We start from the raw sequence: 13,320 nt of genomic DNA on the forward strand, positions 1-13,320 counted from the left end.
CGTTAGACATTAATTTCTTCGTCTCGAACGGGTATGGACCAGTGACGAGGAACCCCAAGGTTCAAAAACTAGATCCGGGATTCATGCTTCCCTGGTCAGATTCGGACCAAACCAAGTATGGTTTGGTCACGAGGGGGTCTGGGGAGTGTCTGGTATGAATTTAGGGCGGATCGGTGTAGATCAGGTTCCGACTCGAATCTTCAAATGAAGATTCGAGAAGGTGGGAAGGGATTCGAGCTAGGTGGTTAGTGGATTTGGGTTCAGGACGGTGAGGAGCATCTATGGTGTTAAAGGTAGGGTCACCGGCGTCCATGCCGCCGGCTTTCATGGCGAAGGTATGCAGGGGCGGCTAGGGTTTGGAGGGTTGGGGTCTGGTAAAGACGAACTAAGGCAGGGGGGGTTTGGGTTAAGGTGCGGGGTGAAGGGGGAAGGGTTTATATACGGGGTGGATGGCTTGATCTCAACCGTTAGATCAATCCAGATCTACGGTCTGGATCTGAGGACTTAAGTGAAACGACGTCGTTTGGCTTAGTAGGGGTCAAGGTTGGTTCGGGTCGGGTTCATTAATGGGTTATGGGGAGGTGATCTTGGCCGTTGATCATTCGGAGATCAACGGCTCAGATCAGACACAGCTATTACGACGTCGTTTGGACGTCCTTGGTGTCAGCTTGGACTGGACCGGGCAGGCCTGGTTTTGGGCATTGTTTGTTTGGGCCAATTTGTTTAAAATTGGCCCAAGTCCGAAAAAAAATTCTTTCTTTCTTCCCCTTTTTTTATTTTATTTTCCTCTTTATTTTAAAAACAAAAACCTAGGTAAATCAAATTAAAATTAAATAAACACTTAATACAATTGTTTGCACACACCTTAAAATATTTTAAAAATAGGTAAAATCAAACAAGAACAAAATCACGGACAAAGATGCCTATTTATGATTTTCTATTTAATAACCGGATTACGGTTCAAATTATGTATGACACATACATTTTTGTATTTTGTTTTAATAAAATAAAAATGGGCAAAATCATAAATAATTAACAAAGTGCCATGTAAAAAATCCGAAAATTGTATAGCAGGACCAATTATTATCATTTTTATTTCTTTTGGAGCGATTGTCGCGCGAAAACAAAAATCACGTGCTCACAAGGTCCATAAAAGAGCACACTTTGGTACTGTTGGGCTGTTTCATTGACTTGTAAACATGAAAGACCACTTTTTCATCACCCACCCGGAAGGTGAGGTCCCCTACTTCCACATGAACTAAGGCCTTCCCGGTAGCAAGGAAAGGTCTCCCCAATATGATAGGAACTTCATAATCCACCTCACAGTACAAGATCACAAAATCAGCTGGCAAGATAAATTTGTCCACCCGGATAAGGACATCATCGATAATATCCAATGATCTCTTCATCGTTCTATCCGCCATTTGTAATCTCATGGAAGTCGGCCTAGGTTGCCCAATACACAAAATTTTGAAAACTGAGTAGGGAATCAAATTGATACTAGCCCCCAAGTCACATAGAGCCTTGGCAAAATCCACACTCCCAATGGTGCAAGGAATGGTGAAAGCACCGAGATCTTCAAGATTCGGGACCATTGATTGCACTATTGCACTAACTTGGTTAGTCATTTTTATAGTTTCACAATCCATAGACCACTTCTTTGTCACCAAGTCCTTCATGAATTTTGCATAGCCCGGCATTTGCTCAAGAGCCTCCACCAAAGGCACATTAATGGATAAGCTCTTCATCATGTCAATGAACTTTTTAAACTGATTCTCAATTTTCTACTTCTCAAGCCTTTGAGGATAAGGCGGAGGTGATCTTGGAAAAGGTACCTTGGCTTTAGGCACCACCAGCTCCGACATATCTATTACGTGTTCCCTAGACGGGTTCACGTCATTTTGAGTTTCCACCTCGGCATCTTGAATATCAATCATCACTTCTTCATTCATATTGTCATCTATCACATTTTCTACAACCAAAGGAACTTCATCTTCTTGCAACTCAACATCATCACTCAAAACTTGCTTTTGTTTAGAGGCATTCACATCACCGCCTCGTCCACTCCTTGTAGTTACCGCCATAACATGATTGTTCTCACCCTTTGGGTTTACTACTATATCACTTGGTAGAGCACCCTTAGGGCGTGTATTCAAGGACTGAGAGATTTGGCCTATCTGAACCTCCAAATTTCTGATTGAGGTATTGTGGAAAGCCAACTGTGCATCAGAATCTGCATTTTTCTTCATCATCTGTTCGAACATCATTTCAATTCTACCCATATCATTGCTAGAAGAACTAGGACCTTGGGATGGAAATGGGGGCGGATTGTTCGGTTGCTGGTACATTAGGGGCCTTTGAAAGCCTTACCCCCGGTTTCCTTGGTTTCTATTGTTCCATCCACCTTGATTGTTATTACCACCCCATTTATTGTTATCACCATTCCAATTTCCTTGATGGTTTTGATTGTTGTTTTGATCGCCCCAGTTGTTGTTTTGATTGTTTCTCCCCCAATTACCATTGTCGTGTTGTTGTTGATTGCCCCAATTGCCTTGGGATCTCCATTATTGTTGATTGAAAGAATTGCCCCTTTGGCCTTGATAATTAATTATTCATATACGGCACCTCCTCATTTTGTTCATCATAACCATCATTTTGGAATCCACCACAACTATTGTCAAATTTCTCCGAATTCCCTTAGTTTTGTTGCCCTCTTTGTCTTTTTTTGTTGACAAGCATGTTGACACCCTCTATAGCATTCACTTGGCGAGGATTTTGAACTTGTTGCAACTGTGCCTTTGCTAATTGGTTCATTATAGTTGTGAACTCAGCTATAGCCTGCCCATGATCATGTAACTCCTTGTGCAAATGAGTAACTGTGGGGTCACCCTGGGGCACATTAGCTCTACTTTGCCAAAGTGTCAGCCATCTTGTCAAGAATGTCACAAGCCTCATCATAAGAGAGCTTCATGAAGTTGCCTCCAGCAAGTTGGTTCACTATGCATTGGTTTGTGGTGTTAATACCCCGGTAGAAAGTCTGTTGGATCATCACCTTGGTCATATCATTGTTGGGGCAATCCTTCACCATTGTTCTATAACGCTCCCAAATCTCATGCAAAGGTTCTGTGGGATCTTGCTTGAATACCAAGATCTCATCTCTCAATGCATCCATATGCCCCGGTGAGAAAAATTTTGCAATGAACTTATCAGCCAACTCATCCCAAGTAGTGATGGAATGGTTGGGAACTCGCTCAAGCTAATCAAGTGCTTTCCCTCTAAGTGAAAATGGGAAGAGTCTCAACCGAAGTGCATCCTCGGACATATTTGTTTGCTTGCTCCCCCAACAGGTATCCACGAACCCCTTGAGATGTTTGTAAGCATTTTGATTTGCAGCGCCTGTGAAATACCCACACTGCTCCAGCAATTTCAGCATCACATTGGTTATTTGAAAATTTCCCGCCCGGATTCGGGGTGGAACAATAGCACTTGCATAGCCTTGGTTCGGAAGCACTCTAGGAGCCACTCTTGGAGGTGGCGGAGGAGGGTCTGGAATATTATCATTTACATTAGCATTGGCCTGGCGGCCTCTACGTTGTCCTTGAGGTACAAGAGGCACCTCATCATCCCCGATATCATCTACCTCCTCCCCCACAATCACATTTCCAAGAGGGCCATTGGCGTTGTTTGCTTCCATTTGGTACCTGAAGTTGTGACACACACAAATTAGTAACAAAGAAGGAAAGAAGAACAATACACAAAACTATTTAGATAGATAGCCAAAACCGTTAGCTCCCCAGCAACGGCGCCAAAAAGGTGATCGAAGCTAACCCTACACTACTATTGAGTAGCGAGAAAGGTCGAAGCAGTTTTTACCCGATTAAGGTCGGGATCGATTTCCACATGGAGCTAGAAGTTGGAGTCGGGTGTCTATCTAAAGTGGAGTTATGTATTTGCTCTTAATTGCACTTCTAAACATTTTGAGTTTTGTTTTACTTCTAATTGTATAGAACTACAATGATCAATTAAACTAAAATAAGCTAGGATTAAACTATTGCGAGTTGTTCAAATGATTAAAAGGCACTAGGGTAGTGACTTTCGCCTAGGTGGTCAATTGACGAGTACTTGAGTATAAGATATGATTGTCACATTTGGGGAGTATGATATAACCATTGCACGATTCTACTCACTCTACACCTCTCAGTAGTTCGAGTGATTTTGTCCGAATTGACTTTCTCATGACCAATTGGGTATGCAAATTTGTACAAGCAATCAAGGTTCAAGTTGGGTATTACTATCTCTATGTTTAACCCTTTAATTGGGGCTATCAATCTCTTGAGTACGCCCCAATTCCTTGTTGGACCAATTTCAGAGACTTAGGCTCTCTTTCTCAAGAAGAGTCAAAGTCAACTAAACACAAACTAGTGTTTGCAACCACTAATTCAGCAACTAAACATGAAATTAGTCCAAATATCAAATACCCATAGACAATCAAGCATCAAAATACAAGATCCATCAATTATCCACACTAGGGTTGAGCCACAACCCTAGCTTGTGGGTCTAGCTACTCATAATTAGAGAAGAACAAAGAAATAGATGAAGAAAAATTCACATTCATTAATTGCTAAATTAAACTTGAAGATTCAATGTTGAAATAAAGCTAAAATTACTCAAAACAGCTAAAAATAACGAAGTCACGAGCGCAGCCAGTGTATAAAACTATCTGATGACCTAAAAATGGAAAAAAGAAGCTATTTATGCTAAGCTAAAAAATTTGGACAAAAATACCTCTACGGGGTTAGTGCAGACCGCACAAAATCACATGCGGCCGCACTAGGGCTCTGGACTTGAATAAACGGCTCTCTAAACTTGGGCAATGCGGACCGCACAGAATCGAGTGCGGTTGCGATGGCTTCTGGTGCGGTCCGCATGAAATGAAGCGCGGACCGCATTAGGCTTCAAACTTGGAATTGGCAACTCTCTGAACCTTCTCTCTGCTGACCGCACTAAATCGAGTGCAGCCGCATTGATCCCAGTGCGGACCGCACAAAACGTCGTGCGTCTGCATTGCCTTTTTTGCCTGAATAGCAGCCTCTCTGAACCTCACTTGTGCGGACCGCACAGAATGTTGTGCGGCCGCATTGGCCTTGTTTTGCCTGAGCTTGTCTTGTCTTGGTACTTGTGCAAGTTTCGCTCCTTTTTTAGCTGATCTTTGACATCTTTTTACCTTGTTGATCAAACCTGCAATCAAGCGCAACTTGTAAGCCTTTTGGGACTATTTGTACACATTTCTAATCAAAACTTAAGCATGAAGGAGTATAAAATGTATCAAAATCCCTAGTTATCAAGCACTATTGGGGATTGTGACTTGGTCCGTCCTGATTGATGATTTTACCGCCTATTTGACTGAAATCTATTTTCTATCATCACTATTTGGGCTGAATGCCATATTTGGGCTTCGTGCTAACTATTTGAACCCTTCGGTGATTTTTATTGATAATTCCTCACTGTTTTGAGTTTATGCTTGAACTCAGTCATGTTATTTTCCATTGTTTTCATACTCAGCCATGTGTTACTCAGTTTTTATACTTAAATGATATTTTAAATGATGTTTGGGCTGAGAAACACTGTTTTACTATTGCTCGAGTGGCTTGTGAGGATTTTTGACTGAGTAAGGTCGAGGGCCTATGTTGTGAGGAAACATTTGATACTGATTATGAGGTCGAGGGCTTGAGATATGTACGTCACGAGGTGGGTTGATTGATATGAGGCCGAGGGCCTAGTGATGATGCCACGAGGTGGCTTGATATTGCGTTTGGGCCGTAAGGGGCCCCTCCAGGAGTCTGTACACCCCCAGTGAGCGCGGGTACCCATTGTGATACGAGATTGAGCACGATGGGCTAGTATTGTTCTCAGATACTGTCATCTTCTTAGATGTTGCCCGAGGGACGGATTTGTTGATACTGTGCCCGAGGGGTTAACCTTTATGTGTTTATTTTCATAATTGACTGTCAATTACCTGCTTAATTGTTGAAAAAGGCTTTTCAGGAAGTAAATTTGAGTTACATGATTTTTACCTATCTTTCACTGGTTTACTGTTTTAAAAAGGATTTTCACTGCTTCATTATAGCATGCTTTTGTGCCTTACGTGATTTCCTGCTTTCAGTCTTTATTTATGATTATTACTCACTGAGTTGGAGTACTCACTGTACTCCATGCACCTTGTGTGCAAATTCAGGCTTATCTGGTCCCGCTCCCGAGTGTTGATCATTCTGGCTCAGGCGGATCCGAGGAGTCTCTAGGTAGCTATTGGCGTTCGCAGCCCGGAGCTTCCCTATCATACTTCTTTATGTTCTTAGTTTCTGTATTAAACTCTGTAGTTTGATTTGTAGTATTCTGAATTGTTTAGATGCTCATTACTAGTGACACCCCGGTATCGGGCTATGTTTGGTCTGTATTTCACATATTATACTATCAATTGCTTAAACTTTGGTTTATTTCTTCATGTTTAGACGGTATCTTAAATGCTTAATTGTTAATAATCGGATAATGGAAAGTGTCGGCTGGCCTTGTCTTCACGAGAGGTGCCATTACGACCGGGTCTGGGTTTTGGGTCGTGATACATTATCAATACAAGGAAAAGAAAATTTTCACAATTCTTTCATGTTTTCTTTCAGGGGTAGGTTTGAGGGAAAGAAAAAAACCTCCATATTTTATGTTTACTATTTCAAAAAAAAAAGGAGAAAAATAATTCAAAATGAATTAGTGAAATAGAGAAACTACGGAGAAAATCTTTTCGTGTAGCTGTAACTAACTGCCTTGCCAATGGCACCTTGTACACTTCTATTAATGCAGGTGTCACTGAACTATTTAGGAATTTGCAATTAGGTTCTGATCCGTCACAAATCCGTCGAGGATGCTATTTTTATGGTTTTGCGTCGGATTGGTCCGTCGCATATTCTAAAAATTTGGTGGTGAAAAAACACTTTGATCGAAAACTATCGATTTATATTTGTTTATTTATATCTATATTATTATAAAGTATGAATACAATGTCGGTTTACAAAAAAAAATTATAATATTAAATATAATAACTCACAATAAAAGAACATTACTGAAATTCTTGACATTAATATTGTAATCCTATTAATTTTAGGACATAAGACTACACTTAGGAATCCTAAATAAACCAAACGAAGAAAGACAAAACTCCAAATTGGAAGGAACTATTATACATTCAAAGTCATAAAACTACGGTAGGTTTATGGCTTCATATATAGCAAGAGAGTTCTTCTGGTGTGATCTTTTAAGCAACTAAAAGTAAAAAATAACAAATAGAAAAAAAGATGTAATATGTCATATATCTATGCATAAAGAGTATAAAATTTATTTAAAAGTTAAAACACAAAAGACAGATGTTGTCCCTTTCATTTTTTATATTTTTTGCTTTTTAAGTAATATCTTAATTTGGTCTATTCTAAATTTTAAGTTGCAACAGGTAAGTCATTGTTATGTTTACTACTTTAGTAAATCAGTATAATATTTGAAAATATGTAGGTATTCTTTATTTTGTTTAGCGACGTGATTATTTAGTTAAAAAAAACTAAATGGAAGGTTTAGAGATAGGTCGTTGAATTCTCTTTCCTTTATATTCAGTAAACAAAAATTACTTTTATATCGTAAAAACTGTGAACAGACTCATGAAGATTAGGTGCAAAGATCAAATGAAAGCAACTACTATATAGTTCTGTGCTTACGAGTTAGGAAAATTATGCAATTGATAATACTGCTAAAACTTATGTTGCAGAAAGCAAATTCTTGTGGTGCTAAAATACTGAGTTTTCATCTGCAACATTGTACTCTTTTATTTTATCTTGCAGATTTTAAGGTGAGTTTAACGTTTTAATTATAATTTGTAAATATGACATACTTTTATTTTCTATTTTACATGTAAACATAGTTACTCTATAAGGCGGGAAGAAATTAAAAGTGTTAAACATACGATCTAGAGTTTAGAAAGAACGAATGAGTCATGCTCATTAAAATAGAATCTAAGATTTTCTCTTGTGTTTATTTATTTACTATACTTTTATGTAATATCTATTTATAATACCGTCAATATGACTTGTCTCTTCATGTTTTAGTTTCGATTAAGATCAAATTCTTTAATTTTTCTGGATTTTATAGTATTTGTTTTAATTAAATTAGAATGTTAACCTTTTTGTTTTTTTTCCATCGTACCTTTTAAGTAAAAATTAAACAGTATAAGCAAATTATATAGTATAATTATCCATAAAAAAGAAAGTGAATCAATATGGATATCTTACAAAATAAGAGAAGAGGATAAGAAAGAACAGAAATAACCATCTTAAAGTTGATTGATTATCTTTTGCAGGTAAATATAAATTTATGTTGAAAGAATATTTGAAATTCTTCCTAATGCGTATGAAAAAGACTACCATGATGAGAAAAAAACTTATGGAAATGGAAGGAATATATTTTTTAAATATCATAGCTTATTCTTTGTGATCACTATAACAATTAAATTAATTTCTAATAATATGATTACTGTAGACATTTAGAAATAAAAAAAGTTAGCCACTAATGCTATCATCATTATAATAGAATTAGTTAGTCTGTCCGCGCTTCGCGCGGTCGTAAAAAGGTGAACTTATGATGTGATCTTGTTGTAAATTTAGGTGAGATAGAGTCAACAAAATATTTCAAAGCTCCTCATATTACAAATTTCACGACTAATTTTTATTACATATGAAAAATAGAAAAATGATTATTCTCTAACATATGATTATGAACATCACTAATCCCAAGAGATAATATTTAAAATTGAAAATTTTCAATTAACAGAAAGCCTCCCCACGCAAAAATATCAAATTCTTGAACTTTGCTATAAAGCATTGACCACATCGTTCTCTACACCTGTATTTATCACACAAATGTTTGGAATGGTCAAAGCTTCTATATATGCACATACTTATACTTGCGATTACGTATCTTGTTAGTTGATCATCACCAAAGTGTCATCCATATGCAGTTATGTTAATCTCCACCTCCAATGGTGTACGTAAAATTCAAAGACCACCAAAATCAAAAGACCAAAGACATTAAGATCACCCACGTTTAGTTTAGACTATAGAGCTATCTATTACGTTAAAGTCTTGTCAAAGAAGGTTTTATTTATGTCAAGAATTTAGTAAATCTGGTAAATTATATAAATTTAACTGAATTAAAGTATAAATTTATAATAACTAACAGAGGAAGTCCTCTCCTTAAAGCATCAACCGTGGTTTCTCCAGTTCTTGGTATATATAGTGATGAACTTCGTTGGAGATATTACTTTTGAATTGCAATATGAAAAAGAACACTTCAAAGTTCAATAGCAATAGTTGAACAACAGCCATGACTGCAGAACCAATGATGAATAGAGAGGAAAACCATTGTTATTCCATGAGCAATGATTGTTGAACAATCCTGCAGTTTGTGAACAAATTAATGAGTTTTGACAACAAATATTTTACAATAAACGAAAAAGGACAGAGTTCTTAGTGTAAGAGTTTCCAACTGTTAGTCGTGATAAACATACCAAGAATAATTGCCATTAATATAAGATTATCATGAGAAAGAATGGATATTGATTTGGCTATACTTGTAGATATTTCAATGTTCCACCTGAAACGATTGAAAACTATCTGTTGAAAGAGAAAAAGTGAGAGAGCAAAACAAATGGCTTACTTACAAGAAAATTAATCTGAATGGCTAAAAATATACGGTGAAAAAGAAGTACAAAAACCCAAAAATAATACAGTCATTTCAAGAATTCATTTTCATGTTATGGATTTTCAGATCTGTAAGAAACGCTTAAGATCACACAGGAACGTTGACCACTATCCAATTCCTCTCCATTTTCTTAATATGCTCTTTGCTTTTTCATACCCATTTCTTGGCAATTTTAAAGAAGGGGAAAACTGTAGCAAATGGGTACTAAATACCGGCAGGTGGGAGGAATTAAGAAGAGGCTAATTAAGTGAATTAAAGATGTGACCGTTTTCTTGTAACGGAAAAGAAGCGTGTTCAGTTTTTCTTAGTAGAACATTTTAAAAAATGGAAATATTTAAGGAAAATGCTAAAAAAAATAACAAAAAAGATAAATAGTAATGCTGGTCAATGGAGGGTGCCACATCACTTATTCTATCCCCAACTTTATATATATACTAGGGAATTTGCCGCGCGTTTCGCGCGATTTCAGAAATAGCAGCCCATTTCGAAAGGATTTTATTTATAAATTTATTAAGAATTAAAGATAGAATTTTTCAGCTGTATGACTAAAAAACTAATTTTATATATTGATGAAAAAAATCACAAGATAAATGTTCTTGTAAAATTAGAGCTTAGAAAACTACATTTTTTATTATCAAATATTCTTAAAAATGAAAAAAAAACTTTTAAGGGAAAAATCATATATTTTTTTGGGGAGAGAGATTAATACATGATTCTCTTAGTCTTATATATTTCATAATACATGATCTAAGGACTTGATGTTTTTAAATTTTATTAGATATTAGAACTTTTGTTTGATGAACTTGTCTTCTATTCAAATAAATAAAAGAAAATAAAACGAAAAGCAACGAAACTAAGTACCCGTTTGGACATAAAATTTGATGGAAGATTTCTTCAAAAAAATTTCACTTTTTTTTCGAAATCAGCGTTTGTTCATAAAAATTTTAATTTTCACTTGAAGATGCATTTAGGAAATTTTCGAAAATTTGAAAAATTGCAAAAGGTTGTTTTTCAAAATTTTCACTCAAATCACTCATAAAACTTCAAAAACAACCCAAATTGAAATTTATATCCAAACACAATTCTAAATTTCAAATACTATTTTCACTTTAAAAAAAAAATTCACCATTTTTTTGAATTTTACAATTTTTATGTCCAAATGCCTACTAAAAAGTCGGGAAAAAAAACATATTACGGACAATGCCTGCTTGTACACATTTAATTTCCTTCACAATCTTCCCAGAAGCAACTAATTAGTAGTAAATCCAAGAATTTTTCTCACATCACTTTTCAGTCACTTCCAATTTAACCAAAAGAACATAACGGCACATTTACCTCTTAGTTCCATCTCCACCACATTCAAGCTAAGTTTCTGCTTACACTTTTTAATAAAATACATGAGATGGGCCTCCACGGTTTTTTTCAGTTGAAATTAAAAAATTATTTTTTTTAGATTTTTTATTTGTAAAAGATAAATCTTTTATGTGTAAAAGATAGATCTCTAATGTGTAAAAACAAATCTCCCATAAGTTAAAAAAAAAAAAAGACCGAATCATAAACCTAAAAATAACTTTGTAATGGCCCACAAAATCATTTGACTGCAGTTATAATATAGTTATATATATTCCAAAATAGAGGGAATGGGAAGTATTAATTATTACATAAAAAGAAATAGAAAATAATTGATATAAAAATTTATAATAAATAAAAACGTGCTATCACTTCAAGAAAATTTATACCATTAGAAATCAAATTGGAAATTCACTTCTAAGATCCCAAAGAAGAATGAAACAATAAAGAACAACATCAATTAAAAATCATAATTACCTGTCAAACACAACGCATCAATGAATTACCAAAAAGCAAAAACATGATAAATAAAATGACATCCACCATATAAGAGAAATAAATAGAACAAACAACACTTGGGAACATTTATTGTCAGGCAAAAATAAAACATCAATGAATTACCAAAAAATAAAAAATTATGATAAATGGATGTACATCCAAGGTAGTATTATTCTAAGCCTACAATTACAAACAGATAAAGAACCTGCAAGAAAAGAAGATTCCAAAAGAACGAAAAAAAGAATGAAAAAATAAGTTGGTGGTGAGCAACTGATTAAATTTGTGTTACTTTCATCTAAAGACTATTTAGTTTGTATGATACTAAATAATGTTCCAAATTTATTCACGGTAAAAAATTAAATATCTGTATCTTATATATATGAAATTTTCAAGAAAGATACCTGGAACTATTCCGAGAGCATTCACAGTTTGAAAGTTTGTTTGGTATAATAACACCTGCAGTTGCAAAATTTCCCGTGTTGGCGAAAATATGAAATTTAGAATTACCTGATGGAACATGATGAGTTTTGACTAAGCTTGTTGGGAAGCTGACAGAACCTTGTGTCTACATCCTCTAGCATTTTGTTGGGTTGTTACTACCTTCAAACGTTATAATTGTTAGGAAGAAACTGAAGAGGTGGGGAAAAGAAGAGGAAGAGATAGATGCGCAATAAAGAGAATTTAGAGTGAAGCAGTAATTATTGAGTCATTTAATGTTATCAAATAAAGCACATAAAAATAGAAGAAGAAGAAGAAGAAGAAAAATAAGAGGAAAAAAAAAAGATAAATGTGTTTCTTGGCCACAGAGGCATGCCAAATCATCTTGCCTATGCCCACTTATATATATATATATATTAAAAGAAAAAGTTGCAAATTTGTTTTAGGAGGAGCATAATTTTCATCATATTCTATTTTTATTGTGAATAGAAATATTATAAAGTCTTACCCTTTGATAAATAAAACTTCTTATTTCCTATAATTGTTGTAGAACTTTGATTGAATAACGTGCAACCAAACGTGTTCGCACAAGAATTTAACTTCCTACACTAAAAATGACTAATATTTTTTAATACTTTTACAACAAATGCTCACGGCTCAATCCCTAATATTGAATTATTTGTCTTACCATGATTTTCCATTTGGATAGTAACAAAATTGGAAATGTATACTTAGAACATCATTTTTAAATTAAAAATTATTAAGAGGATATGATTCTAATATTTTGTTCCTCATAAAATAAATATAATAAAATAAAAATAACACTAACTAACCTTAAAAATTTATACGATTGACGGGAATATCGTGCAACGCATGTTTGCTCGGAGTTCTACAGATATATTGGATATCAATGAACTGTTTGGTGAAAAAATAATCAATCATATTAAATATGTTTAAACTATAATATATAATTATCTAACTAACATAACTAAATTGATCATTTGTGTAAGTTCTGATGATGTCCTTTTATTTTGAATTTATGTATTATGCTAATGTAATAATATTTTTCACTATTTAGATGATTGTTGTATTATTATACATAAAATTTATGTTACACCCTGTAACTTTAACAAACTTGATACCGTTATATATGTATTTGATATGGTATTTTGAGTAGAATATTTTTGTGATGAAAAAAATAGTTTGAAAAATATGACTTTATATAGTTATTAATATTACTAC

The sequence above is a fragment of the Nicotiana sylvestris genome, chromosome 1 (assembly GCF_000393655.2).
Source record: "Nicotiana sylvestris chromosome 1, ASM39365v2, whole genome shotgun sequence".
NCBI classification, from domain to species: Eukaryota; Viridiplantae; Streptophyta; class Magnoliopsida; order Solanales; family Solanaceae; genus Nicotiana; species Nicotiana sylvestris.